General features: G+C 34.8%; 1 pseudogene; it reads left to right on the forward strand.

Annotated features, from left to right (window-relative positions):
- The first annotated feature begins 650 nt into the window (after nucleotides 1–650).
- Nucleotides 651–14,859, forward strand: LOC114821291 (carotenoid 9,10(9',10')-cleavage dioxygenase 1-like; annotated as a pseudogene).
- The last annotated feature ends 234 nt before the right edge of the window (nucleotides 14,860–15,093 follow it).

Below are 15,093 nucleotides of genomic sequence, written 5' to 3' on the forward strand. Positions count from 1 at the left end.
CAGAAAGAGAGAGATGGCATTTTCGTGTATGCCATTGCAACTGAAATGCTTTGCTCTTAAGACCATCTCTAAACCTGGGTTAAAAGTCAAATTACCCCCCCCTCCCAAAAACTCTCCAACCCATGTTAAAATTTTAGGCTAAATGCCAAATGTTATTTCTGGGCCAAATACCCCCCCAGCTTTCCCCCCGGGCTAAATGTCAAATGTTTATCGGAATTTAAATTTTTTTAGATTAAAATGTTCATAAAATTAATTTACAATAATCTACATTTTTATTTTTTTATTTTTTTAAATTGATTTAAGAAAAAAATTAGCTTAAGTTCATTCTTTAATAATTCCGGGCTAAAATTTTAGGGGCAGAAGGGTTGGAGCAGAAAAGATGTTTCTGGGCTAAAAATCAAATTTTCCGGGCTAAAAAATTTGGCTTTTAGCCCAAGGGTTGGAGATGGTCTAAGAAGAAGCCCTCTGTCTCTAAAAATCTTTGTTACTTGAACACCCTCTCCTCAGCTTTCATGGTGAGCAGTTTTCAATAATTCAAATGCATATATATATATGTGTGTGTGTTTGTGTGTCTACATTTATGTTATAAACACATCTTATACCTGACTTGATCGACTATATGTAAAGAACAAGATTCAGCCATTTATGATGGGAAAAATGGAACAAGTAATTCCCATGCAAATAGATGTCACAAAAACTTTCAAGAACACTTCTGGCAAAGTGTTGGACTTCTTGGTAGATTCAATGTTCGAATTCGTCGATCAAGAGTTTCTTCCATCTCAGGTAGCTTACGATCACTTCCAGGCACTACAGTAGCTAGTTTCTCACAAATTAATGTTGTACAAAATTTCAAATTAATTACTTTGAAACTTGTGTTGATTAATGTAGAGCAACTTCGGGCCGGTCAATGAGTTGGGAGGAGAAGTTGCTGTCACCAGCGGCATCAGAGGGAAAATCCCAGATGATTTTCCAGAGGGTATCTACATAAGAAATGGTCAGTACTATTTATATATTATTCGTTAATTAAGATGTCAGATCAATACAATATTTTATTGTAATTGATAGAACATTTTACTGTTTTTTGTGCGAATTTCTCAAGGGAAACATTAACCTATATCGAAATTCTGCCGTACATCACATAATATTTAACGCTCTTCCTTATATTTTTTCTGGTTCTATGCATTTAATTATGTGTACATGATGTAGGGAAGGTTATACATGCTTAGCAAGCTAACTTCGGCAAAATTAAGTTTTTAATTTTTAGATCTTTGAACTCATGACCTTCTCTAACAAAGTTGAGATAGGTGCCGCTAGATGAACTTGGCAAACTAATTATGGTAAGATTAGTATTATATATTATACTAATCCAACTAAGTTGTCAAATATGAGTTTTTTTTCTTTAACATTTTCTTTATTTGGGCTTATACTTAATTGAGCTAATTATCAGTTCAACACAATACTGGTCAAAATTGAATATATGCCAGAAGAAGTAACCTGGCTAACAATATGATTTGCGAAATCAGAAAGGAATTTTATTAGTAGATGCTCCCTTACCACTCCAGCACTGGAGCTAATTGGAGACCACTCAACTGTTTGAATTATTTTGTGCATGTGCTGCATTGAGTTATATTTCAATTTATATATTTGTTTTGTGACAAATTTTCAATTTATATATTATGTAGGGCCAAACCCTCTATTTGGGGGATTGAAATCAACAAGATCTGTGTTGGGAAAGTCAAGTCACTTAGGGTGCGTTTGTTGCACCGGACTGTCTCGGACTGGACTAGCTACAGGGACTAAACTGGACTGGCTTAGACTAGACTAAGCTGGACTAGTTTAATGAAGCGTTTGGTGCAGTGTCAGTACTAAAAAACAGACTAATAACAAATTTTAATATTATATTATTTAATTCATATTTATTAATATTTTACATTATTTAATAAATATTTTGTAATATTTTATTATTAACTCTGCCTTATCTCCGCCCCTCTTCCATCCCAATTCCATTCATCCTCTCTTTCTGCCTTTTCTCCGCCCCTTTCCCTCTGTTTTCTTCCTAATGTTACTTCGTCCCTCTCCCTTTTTTTCTTCGTCCCTCTTCCTCTTCATCTCCATCTTCTTCTTTTGTTCTCCGTTCAAACGACAATGCAAGAAAGAGAGGGACGAAGCAAGAAAGAGATAGAAAATTTAGGAGATGGGATTGGGTTGCATGTGCGATTGGCTCGAAAGTGGGAGATGGAGAAGGTCTGCAATCAAGGAGTTTCATGTTTTCTGGGTTCGGTTTGCCTTCAGTCAATCCCATCGTCGATTTAAGCTTATACCCACTGCAGATTTTTTTTTTTTTTTTTTGTGTGTGTTTTATGGTTTCTGAGTTCGATTTAAGCTTGTAGATTTTTGTGTTTTATGGTTTCTGGGTTCGATTTAAGCTTGTGGGTTCGATTTAATTTTGTGTTTTATGGTTTCTGGGTTCGATTTTTTTTTTTTGGGTTCGATTTAAGCTTGTAGGTTGGATCTGAATTTGAAAAATGGAACAACTGCATATTTTATTTTTGTTTTGAATTTTGCGGGATGTGGGTTTGCAAATGGTTGTGGAAGCGAGGAAGAAGATGGAGCAGGGCAAAGAGGGAACGATGTGCAACGAGCAGGACGAGCGACGTTGGGTCTTGGACGACTGACTCTCGCGATTTTCTCTTTATCAAAAGAGGGCTTACGAATCCGGCCGAAATTGGGGTTGCTCGTTAAGAACGGCTAAGGAGGTAGTTAATCCAAGCGAGTCCGGGTTAAGCTCATTAAAGCTAATCCGGATGCACACCAAACAAAGGACTATAGTCTAGTCCAGTCCAATCCTTCTTAATCCTGTCAAACAAACGTGCCCTTATGGATTGAAGGAGAAGGCATGCTACATGCTTTATATTTTAGTAGGGACGGCGACGTCGGTGATGGAGGCTGGACTGTCCACTACAACAACAGACACGTTGAAACTGAAACGTTCAAGCTCGAAAAACAGCGAAACAAGCCATCTTTTCTTCCCGCCATAGGCGGCGACCCGCCGGCTATTTTATCCGCTTACCTGCTCAATTTGGTAGGCACGCTATAACGTAGTTTATTTCAAAATCTCTGTGTCGCTTTCATTAACTTGTTAGGATTTCATCCACTCCGTGCTTGTGGTTCGAGGAACCGCCAAATTTCACCATGATAATTTGTACGAGGATTCTTCTCCTCTCCAGTAGTCTAGGCTGCTGTGAATTTTGGGGAGGGTTTTGTTTGCCTTGTGTGCAGCTTTGGCTGTTTTAGGTTTCTCCGTAACGTATAGTTTTAATGAAAATCTATCGCTTGGGTTAAAAAAAAAAGTAAAAAACTTATAAGGGCTTTTCATATCTATCAACTTAAAGTACATATATAACCTGATATAATTATAAGTTTGTTCTTATTAATTTGTGATGCTTCTTACAGTTGAGGTTTGGCAAAGTGAACAAGTATTTGAGCAACACCAATGTTTTCGAACATTCGGGGGAAGTTCTACTCCATAGCTGAAAATCACATACCTCAAGAGATTGACATCATTACATTAGAAACTTTAGGCAACTGGGATGTCTCTGGAGCTTGGAACAGACCTTTTACCAGCCACCCAAAGGTGGGTGTGTGTGTGTGTGTAATTAGGGCTATATATAGCCCTTAACTTTCATTTTAAATAAAGGAAATGTTATTATAGCACTCCAAAAATTTCATTATACACTCATCACAACTATATTTTTTTTTTCTAATTATAGAAAGTTTGGAGTGTAAAATGAGATTTTTAGAGTGTCATTAACAATTCCTTTAAATTATATACTAATTAGGGGGTGTAGTCAAACTCGGATTTGAGAGGATTTTAAAAGACTTTAAAATCTTAGTATAGTCAATTAAAAGATTTTAAAAGATTTTAGAATCCATTCAAATCTAGGCATAGTCAATTAAAAGATTTTAAAGGATTGTAGAATCCATTCAAATCTATGTATAGTCAATTAAAAGATTTTAAAAGATTTTAAAGGATTTTAAAATCCATCCAAATCTAAGTATATTGAAAAAATTAAGATTTTGTAGGATTTCAATAAGTTGTGGATTTTGTGGGATTTGAGAGCAAAAAGTATATATAACCAAGACTAAAAGGAATCCAACCTTACCCCCTAGGATTTCAAATCCTTCCACCACAATCCATTCAAATTCTTTAAAATCCATATGAATTTATGTTTGGGCCCAAAATATTGGTTTGGGCTAGGCCTGGCAAACGGGTCGTGTCAGTCGTGTTCGTGTAACACCTGTTATCTTAACAGGTCGTGTCGTGTCACACATGTTATCTTAACGGGTCCTTAACAGGTTGGGTCACTTTACCCAACGGGTAAAGTGACCCGACCCGTTATGACCCGTTAAGAAAAATATTTTTTTTCTTCTTAAATTTGCACATACCACACATTGTCACATAAATATTACTTCAAAACATTAAAACACATTTGTCGTTTAAGTACTACATGTACACTCGAAAATAAGAGCCTCATAAAAAATACATCCATACACTACTAATCTATTACAAATATTAAATGTGCAAGGATATGCAAAATGAAAGCGTTTTTGTTTTAAAGGTTGTGAAGCCTTTCTTAAAAGTTTAGACCTTGCCAATGGAACTCAATGCTTAATGAAAGTGACCCACTAGTGTGTTTATTCATACTTTCATTAAGTATAACATAAGATTTTGTGGTATCCACTAGTGTAAATATTTTAAATTGAAGATCGAATTCATTCATTGTATTCATAAAGAGTCAAGGAGCGTAGTTGTAAAAAATCATCAAAATCGGAGTTAAAATAACCGTTAAATTGTGATTTTTCGTTTATAACCGTCGAAAAGTTTTGTCCCGTTACTTAATCTTTAAATGTTTATTTTTTACAATTTTTGGCGTATGCGATCTCGAAGGATATACAAACAAGTGACGGTTAGATCGTTGAAACTAGTTTCGTAGAATGCATATCTCATCAAAACAATAGATTCACTAACACTTAAGAGTTTATTCTTACTTTTATTAAGTATAACATAAGATTTTGTGGTATCCACTAGTGTAAATATTTTAAATTGAAGATCGAATTCATTCATTGTATTCATATAGGGTCAAGGAGTGTAGCTGTAAAAAATCATCAAAATCGGAGTTAAAATAACCGTTAAATCGTGATTTTTCGTTTATAGCTGTCGAAAAGTTTTGTCTCGTTACTTGATCTCTAAATGTTTGTTTTTTGCAATTTTTGGCATATGCAATCTCGAAGTATATACATACATGTTTGATGGTTGGATCGTTGAAACTAGTTTCGTAGAATGTGTATCCCATCAAAACAATAGATTCACTAACACTAAGAGTTTATTCATACTTTCACCAAGTATAACATAAAATTTTGTGGTATCCACTAGTGTAAATATTTTTAATTGAAGATCAAATTCATTCATTGTATTTATATAGGGTCAAGGAGTGTAGCTGTGAAAAATCATCAAAATCGGAGTTAAAATAATCGTTAAATCATGATTTTTCGTTTATAACCGTCGAAAAGTTTTGTCACGTTACTTGATCTTTGAATGTTTGTTTTTTGCAATTTTTGGCATATGCGATCTCGAAGCATATACAAACAAGTTTGACGGTTGGATCTGAAACTAGTTTCGCAAAATGCGTATCTCATCAAAACAATATATTCACTAACACTTAAGAGTTTATTAATATTTCATAAGTATAACATAAGATTTTGTGGTATCCACTAGTGTAAATATTTTAAATTGAAAATCAAATTCATTCATTGTATTCATATAGAGTCAAGGACTGTAGCTGTGAAAAATTATCAAAATCGGAGTTAAAATAACCGTTAAATCATGATTTTTCGTTTATAACCGTCGAAATTTTTTGTCCTGTTACTTGATCTCTGAATGTTTGTTTTTTGTAATTTTTGGCGTATGCGATCTCGAAGTATATACAAACATGTTTGACGGTTGGATCGTTGAAACTAGTTTCGTATAATGCGTATCCTATAAAAACAATAGATTCACGAACACTTAAGAGTTTATTCATACTTTCGTCAACTATAACATAAGATTTTGTGGTATCCACTAGTGTAAATATTTTAAATTGAAGATCGAATTCATTCATTGTATTCATATAGGGTCAAGGAGTGTAGATGTAAAAAATCATCAAAATCGGAGTTAAAATAACCGTTAAATCGTTATTTTTTGTTTATAACCGTCGAAACGTTTTGTCCCGTTACTTGATCTATGAATGTTTGTTTTTTGCAATTTTTGGCGTATGCGATCTTGAAGCATATACAAACAAGTTTGACGGTTGGATCGTTGAAACTAGTTTCGCAAAATGTGTATCTCATCAAAACAATAGATTCACTAACACTTAAGAGTTTATTCATATTTTCATTAAGTATAACATAAGATTACTAGTGTAAATATTTTAAATTGAAGATCAAATTCATTCATTGTATTCATATAGGGTCAAGGAGTGTAGCTGTAAAAAATTATCAAAATTGGAGTTACAATAACCGTTAAATCGTGATTTTTCGTTTATAACCGTCGAAAAGTTTTGTCTCGTTACTTAATATCTGAATGTTTGTTTTTTGCAATTTTTGGTGTATGCGATCTCGAAGTATATACAAACATGTTTGACGGTTGGATCGTTGAAACTAGTTTCGTAGAATGCGCATCCCATCAAAACAATAGATTCACTAACACTTAAGAGTTTATTTATACTTTCATTAAGTATAACATAAGATTTTGTGGTATCCCCTAGTGTAAATATTTTAAATTGAAGATCGAATTCATTCATTGTATTCATATAGGGTCAAGGAGTGTAGCTGTAAAAAATCATCAAAATCAGAGTTAAAATAACCGTTAAATCGTTATTTTTCGTTTATAACCGTCAAAAAGTTTTGTCTCGTTACTTGATCTGTGAATGTTTTTTTTTTGTAATATTTTGCTAATGCGATCTCGAAGCATATACAAAAAAGTTTGACGGTTTGATCGTTGAAATTAGTTTCGTTTAATTCGTATCTCATGAAGTTCAATGGTGTGTGTGTGTGTATATATATTTATTTATTTATTAAGTAGATTTAAATCTATTTATTTTTTATGTATAATTATTATATTTTTTAGGGGTATAAAATTTAATATATATATATATATATATATATATAACTATTATAGTTAATATTTTTGGGGTATAATTATTATAGTATATATAGTTATTATAATTATTATAGTTAATTTAATATATATATATATATATATATATAATTATTATAGTTTTTAGGGGTATAAAATTGTTAAATTAATATATATATAATTATTATAGTATTTTTTTAGGGTTATAAAATTATTAAATTAATATTCTGCTTATCGTGTTACCCACGTGTATACCCGAACCAACCCGTTATCTTAACAGGTGCTTATCGGGTTACCCGATAACGATCCGTTTCGTTATCGTGTCGACCCGAACACCTATTAATTTAGTGTCGTGTCGTATCAGGTTATCGGGTCGTGTCAGGAATTGCCAAGCCTAGTTTGGGCCGAGCACTAAGTTGTTTTCGGCCTAAAGGCCGTACTTAAGAGTCATTGGGGGTCATCCGGTTTATGGGCCACATAGCCAAGGCCTGCCGTGTCCTATTAGGAATCCATGGGTAGTTGAATCCTGATACGAGATGGAGTTTCGATAAGATAAGGATGTTGGAGTTTGGGATTGAATCCGGCTTAATAACGGGTTGAGTTCAAAATCCTAGTAGGAGTAGGATTGGTTGAGATAAGGGGGGATCGAGGAAATGAGTCTTACTCTGAGAATGGTTGTGATTTGATCGGAAGTAGGTTAGCTACTATAAATAGAGGGAGGAGGACATCATTCAACCCCCTTCAATTCAACACACAAACTGCCCTGCGCAAACTCTCGCTCTACGCTAAACCTCTCAACAACCTTGAGATTTTTACTTTCTTTTTCCGCTGACACATCTTCAGTTTGGATAAACAATACTGTGGAGGCAACCGACGAACATCTTTAGTTTGGATAAACACCACTGTTGCCATAGAATCAGCCGACCGTGAAGCACCTTTAGTTTGGATAAACAGCATTGCGACAGGGTCGACTGGTTATCTATCCAAGTCTCGATTGAGAAGGATTTTCGGATCTTTATTGGCAGAGGTCATCTCATCAGCCTTCTCAACGAAGTGATGTGTTACTCGGACTCGGCACATTGAACGCCGAGTTGTTTTATGATTGGATACTCACAAGTAAGCTTTAGAGTTCGACATTCTGACGGCTGAACCACATTTACCATCAAGACATATATCTGTTTTGATGTATGTGCCCCTATACTCTGGTGTTGATTTGACGTGCTTATACTCTTACGAATATAATCACTGTGACCGAATCTGGCGTCGACGATTTGTGAACTTCGCAGAACTAGTCTATAACCCAAAGGTTGGGACGTGTTCCTTCCTTGGCCGCAGTCGCAAGATTGAGAAGCCAGCCGCGCGGTCAACGCAACATCAACATATTTCACTCCTTGACCGACGAGTTGGCACGCCCAGCTTCAACCGAAGGATGTAGTTAGCTTATTAGTTACTCGGCCTGCGCGTCACATAGACTTGGTAGTTTTTAGGGTTAACAATTTTGTAGAAGTCTTTAATCCTCTTAAATCCTATAAAATTTACAACTTTTAAAATCCTTTAAAATCTTAGGAGGTGTAGTCAAACTAAGATTTTAAAGGATTTTAAAAGTGATAGATTTGATAGGATTTAAGGGGATTAAAGACTCCTACAAAATTCATATGGATTTTAAAGAATTTGAATGGATTGTGGTGGATTGTGGGGGAAGGATTTGAAATCCTAGGGGGTGAGATTGGATTCTTTTTAGTTTTGGTTATACATACTTTTTGCTTTCAAATCCCACAAAATCCACAACTTATTTAAATCCTCCAAAATCTTAATTTTTTTTAATACACTTAGATTTGGATGGATTCTAAAATCCATTAAAATCTTTTAGGGGAAATTTGATATAAGTCCATTTTTTTGAGTCAATAGTAGGAATAATCCAATTTATTAAAATAAGTCCAATTCCTTAAATTTAATTATTTTATTATCAATAATTATCTCTTCAATGAAAAATTTTATTGTAAAAATCAAATTTCTTCCTAATTATCTCTTTGATTATTTCTTTTTATTTATTTTTTTTGTTATTTCTTGTTCTTGCTCTTGCTTTATCCTATTTATAGATTTTATTTTAATTTTTATAATCAACCTATATTACAGGTTAATTGTATTTATCTACCTATATGACAGATTTTTTTCATAGTCAACCTTTCACGGATTAATGTGTCTTGCTTGTAGGTATATTTTGTTTTTTTCTACCTTTTAGTTAGGTTTCATATCTCACTTATAGGTATAATATACATTCATAAATTTGCTACTTGAGTTAGGGTATAATGTTTTGCAGATAGATTTATGTTAGTATATTAGTTTTTTTGTTATAAGATATTAATTAGATATTTTGGAGTTGGAAAATGCATAATATTAAAGATTTTAATTGATTTTTAATATTTTTAGAAAACATTAAATGTGTCACAGCCCGTCCCGAATAATTGATTTCTGACAGTGCGAAATGACGGTTCTAACCTTTGAACGTTAAAGCTGTAATGTGTGTGTGACTTGTTTTGGAGACTTGATATTTTTCCTTGGTTGGTTAGTGACCACGTGGAACTCACACACACAATACTCACTATCTCTCATCTCCCTTATCCTCTCATCTTTCTCAGACTATCTCTCTCTTTCCCTTACGTACGGACAAGACACAAAGCTCACCCTCGAGCACGGATCGAAGCTTTAAAGGTAAGGTCCTTGTTCATTGTAACCTCCTGAGTCTATTGATACCCTTGTTTGGATGGGAATGCGTCGGAAACCCGAGAAACACTAACCCTGATTTTGTGCATTGTTCATGCACACGTAAAACCTTGCATTATAGGGAATTCGAAGCACATAGAAGGCTTAAGGAGGTCCTCACGAGCCTTGGGGTAGTTCGTTGGAAGAGTTTGGATGTTGGAGGGCCGAGATCGAAGCTTTTCAAAGTCGACCGGATAATTGAGCTTCCTCAGGTAGATTCTAGTGGAATTCAAGGCTTAAAAATAGTATAACGTGATTCTACATGTTATTAGCTTCATTTTGGTACCAATTGCATGAAAAATGGTGAAGAAACAAAAGAGAATAGTGAGTTTGAAGTTTTGCCCAATTTTCGGCGCCGATGACAGTCGCCAGAGCTGGAGGTAGGAGGTAAAGGAATATTCCGTCAAGTATGACGGAATATTCTCACGCCGTCAGTTATGATTGACGGTTACCGTTAGGATTTAACGGAATATTCCTGACGCCGTTGAAGGATCCGTCAGGATCTCCTGAGCGTGGCTGCGCGTATTGCCGTGCCTTGGTCGGCGCGTGCGGGGTCAAAAAATTATTTTGAAAATTTGGATAGGTCCGTGGAGTTATGTAAATCATTGTGATATATTCATATACCCAAATTGAGCAATGTATGAGAAGTTATTAGCTAGTTTTGTATATGTGCTTTAAAATAACGTTTTTATAGTTAACTCGCATATAGGTGAGGCCTATCCCGAGGACGAGCGTATCCACGGGCAACTCGGGGGCTACTCTTCGACATACCAGTGAGTGGACTTTTGTTTTCAGTATATATCTATATACTTAATATATTTCCCAGAAATGCATTTTTTAGTAAAGTATGCTTTGAAATAATCTGCCAATTGCTTTTATATTCTGAATATGCATTTCATGGTTGCATATATATATAAATGTGGTGTTGTGGAGGCACATGTAAGTGTAGGTAAGTTATGTTTGGTTATGTGAATCATCGATGATGTGATATGTGATTGAATAATGTTGAGCTTATAAAACTGCACCTAGAGTGATTGTGATTTAGCCAGAGATATGAGGTACATGCCTGTTTATTTACGTCACCTCCCGCACTATAAAATAACGTTTTTATAGTTAACTCGCATATAGGTGAGGCCTATCCCGAGGACGAGCGTATCCACGGGCGACTCGGGGGCTACTTTTCGACATACCAGTGAGTGGGCTTTTGTTTTCAGTATATATCTATATACTTGATATATTTCCCATAAATGCATTTTTTAGTAAAGTATGCTTTAAAATAATATGCCAATTGCTTTTATATTCTGAATATGCATTTCATGGTTGCATATACATATAAATGTGGTGTTGTGGAGACACAGGTAAGTGTAGGTAAGTTATGTTTGGTTATGTGAATCATCGATGATGTGATATGTGATTGAATAATGTTGAGCTCATAAAACTGCACCTAGGGGGTGATTGTGATTTAGCCAGAGATATGAGGTACATGCCTGTTTATTTACATCACCTCCCACACTATATGCTCATACTGGATCCAACTTAAGTGCACAATCTTGTCATATAGACCTTATTCATGGTTCCGACTCGTAGGTGACTAGCGATTTATCACCCGACTATTATGAGAGAATAGAGTTGAGCATAATTATATTTCACCTAATCTTGTCGTACAGACCCTCTTTAATGGTTCCGACCTATGTGCAGTATATTGTCGTATAGGTCATTGTAGTGACTCCGGCCATATTGACTTTTGAGCTATGAATTCAGCCGTACAGACTACCTCAGGGGTTCCAGCTAACATATCATATTTCTATGAAATCATTCTTACCTAAATGGTTTACTTTGTTATATTTTGGCATGGCATACATATGAATATGATTATGTGAAGCATGAATTGAGTTGATATATTTCATATCTAATTATGTATATGCTTATATTCTGAATCTGGGAAAAATTATACATGTTTTATAGCGAGGGGTTAGTATATTGATAAATGAAATGATTTTGTAAAACATTTGTTTTTGCTCACTCACGTTTTCTGTTTTGCACCCCTCCAGGTTCTAAATAAGCTTGTTGTTGGTGGCTCGGGATTGTCAGCTATTCTGACCTATTTGATTAATAGTAGGACATTCCTAGTACTGTGTAATTAGTATTTGTCCTACTGGACTGCACCTAGACTTATTATGCTCTGATTAGGAGTGTTTACTGTTGTAACTAACTCCTATCACATTCTATTTAGTAGTGCACTCTAGTAATTTGGTTCTTAATTATTCATATAATTCTTATCTTTATTACTTCCGCACTGTGCACATGGCTACGTCACTCTCACGTGACAGCCAGCATGCCTTGATCTCGGTCGGGATGTGTCAAAATGAGTATAAAAGAAATAAATACATATAATTAGATAACTAGATTCATTATTAAAAACACTCTATGATTTTGGACATGGATCTAAAAGCCCCAATCTTTTAATTGACTACATCTAAATTTTAATGGATTCTAAAATCTTTTAATTGACTACACCTAGATTTTAAAGGATTCTAAAATCCTTTAAAATCTTTTAATTGACTACACTAAGATTTTAAAGTCTTTTAAAATCATCTCAAATCCAAGTTGGATTACACCCCTTAGTTTGATACACCCCCCAATCTCTCGGTTTCGTCACATGTACTTGGTTCTCTTTTGTCTTCTTTTCAATGTTCCAGAGAGCTCCAGGGTCAGAGGAGCTGGTCATTCTCGGAGTTGACGCAGTAAAACCATTATGGAAATTGGAATAATTTCAGGTATTGTTTTATTGACACTCTTTAATAGAGATTGACCTATCACTGTATGTACGACACTTATCTGTATTAAAGAGAGTTTTTAAGTGTTACAGATAGCATTGCCCATTTCATAAATATCATTTAAAAACAATCCAGGACTTCAGTAATAACAAAGAAGACATTCGGAAATTCTGACGTGTCACGTATTTTCCCCTTACTCAGCTGATGGAAAGAAACTAATTCACAAAGCAGATTTCAAACTCAACAGGTGCAGCCTTTGCCATGAATTAGGGGTCACAGAAAGGTACTAAAGCTAGTGATCATATTTTGTTAATCTCTAAGACAACTTTTGCAACTTAATTAACTGAAAATCGTGCATAATTTGCTTGCAGGTATAATGTAATCATGGATTTTCCTCTAACTTTAGACATAAACAGACTCGTTAACGGAGGCCCGTAAGTGATGCATCCTTCATAGTTCCACTCTACACATTCTGATTATATCCCCATAAAAACATGTGTGCAATGTTATATATATTGCTTGATCTGCTGGTTTTGATATGCAGATTAGTAGAGTACAATCATGAAGGATGTGCAAGAATAGGTGTGATGCCACGCTACGGAGATGCAGATTCAGTCCGCTGGTTTAAAGTTGAACCCAATTGCACATTTCACATCATCAATAGTTTTGAAGATGGTGATGAGGTAACTTAAACAAATTGGCAATTTCATTTGAAATTTCACCATGTTATTGGAGGAATTATCTCCAATTATTGTTGTTTGTATACAGCAAACTGGGACACATTTTTTGAGACGCTTTTTAATAGAGGTGTTCATTCCTTTGTATGTGAGACCACTCATATTAGTGTGTCAGCAAATGAGTAAGTTTTGTTTCCCATGCTTTAGACTTCCAATTAACTTGCAAACCAAACCGCATTTGGAATCTAATTTTGTTTGTGGTGGGAAGAGCAGGTTGTTGTGTGGGCTTGTAAAGCTCTGGACTCAGTTATACCAGGACCTGACATGGCATTGAATCAATTTGGGTGGTTGCCAAGAAAATTGAAGCCTACAAGTACAAGTAAAGAAAATGATATCTCACCAGATAAGGGAAACTTACTTTCTCATGCTTATGAATGGAGATTAAACATGCAAAGTGGGGAAGTCAATGAGAAATATCTCACTGGAAAAAGGTTATCCATGGATTTTCCCATGATCAACGGTGCTTTTTCCGGCTATAAAAATAGATATGGCTACGCCCAAGTGGTTGATTCCGTCGCAAGCTCTGCCTCAGGTAATTATGCTTTATCATTCCCAAAAATAACTTAACTACTCTCTAAATTGCACATCTCAGACCATTAATGGTTATGATATATGGCTATATGTCTTTCAGGAATGCTCAAATACAGTGGTCTAGCACTTTGAAGAACCAGCTGGTGTTTCTTCGGTAATTAAATTGGCCTGAACATTTTTTCAAGTGAATTTTTCTCCTGCAATTGTATGCATGGATATGTGACCACTATTATTTGTTCTTTTATTGCATGGATTACTAGATAAGCGAAGGCCAATTAGAAGAGGAAATAAAGGTGGAAAATCATATGTTTGAGGAGAACAGCTTTTGCAGTGGAGCTTCTTTTGTCCCAAACCGAAGGGGTCTTGAAGAAGATGATGGATGGGTTATCACTTTTGTTCACAACGAAGATACCAACATATCTCAAGTATATTTCAAGTCTTGTTTTGAGAAATTTTATTATTTTTCTTTAAATTGATTCACATTTATATGTGTTGAAGTGCTATCTAGTTAGTATAACTTTGTATATTATTTTTTCAGGTTTATGTGATTGACACAAAGAAAATTTCTAGTGAGCCTGTTGCTAAAATTACATTGCCACGTAGAGTTCCATACGGATTTCATGGAGCTTTCAAGCCAATCTCATCCTCCACGTAATGTCATCATCAAGTTCTGAGATTTCACGCTTTTTTTGTCGCAGTTTCGGGGTTTATAGAATGTTAATTGTGGACGAGTAATGCTATTTATATTATGTTTTTAAACCACATATTTATACCACCTTAGTTGGCATCTGATGTGGACAACCACATCATTTGGAAAATTTGCAAAATCCAAAGAAATAAAGGAGAAAGACTCATCGTATACCACAATCATCATTTAATTAACTAGTTTTTCTTAATTATTAGTTTATTAAATAATGAACTAAATTTAAAAATCTGATTAATTCAAATGATGTGGCTGTCTACATCAAATGCCAACTAAAATGGTATGCAAATGTGGTACAAAAACATGGTAGTAATCGATGGACTGCCATTATGTGTATTCGTTTGCTGCAGGACAATGTAATGGCTTGTAAATTTGTAATTAACTGAGAAAACGGTAGAGTGTAATTAA

This window comes from Malus domestica, chromosome 15 (assembly GCF_042453785.1).
Source record: "Malus domestica chromosome 15, GDT2T_hap1".
Classification (NCBI taxonomy): Eukaryota; Viridiplantae; Streptophyta; class Magnoliopsida; order Rosales; family Rosaceae; genus Malus; species Malus domestica.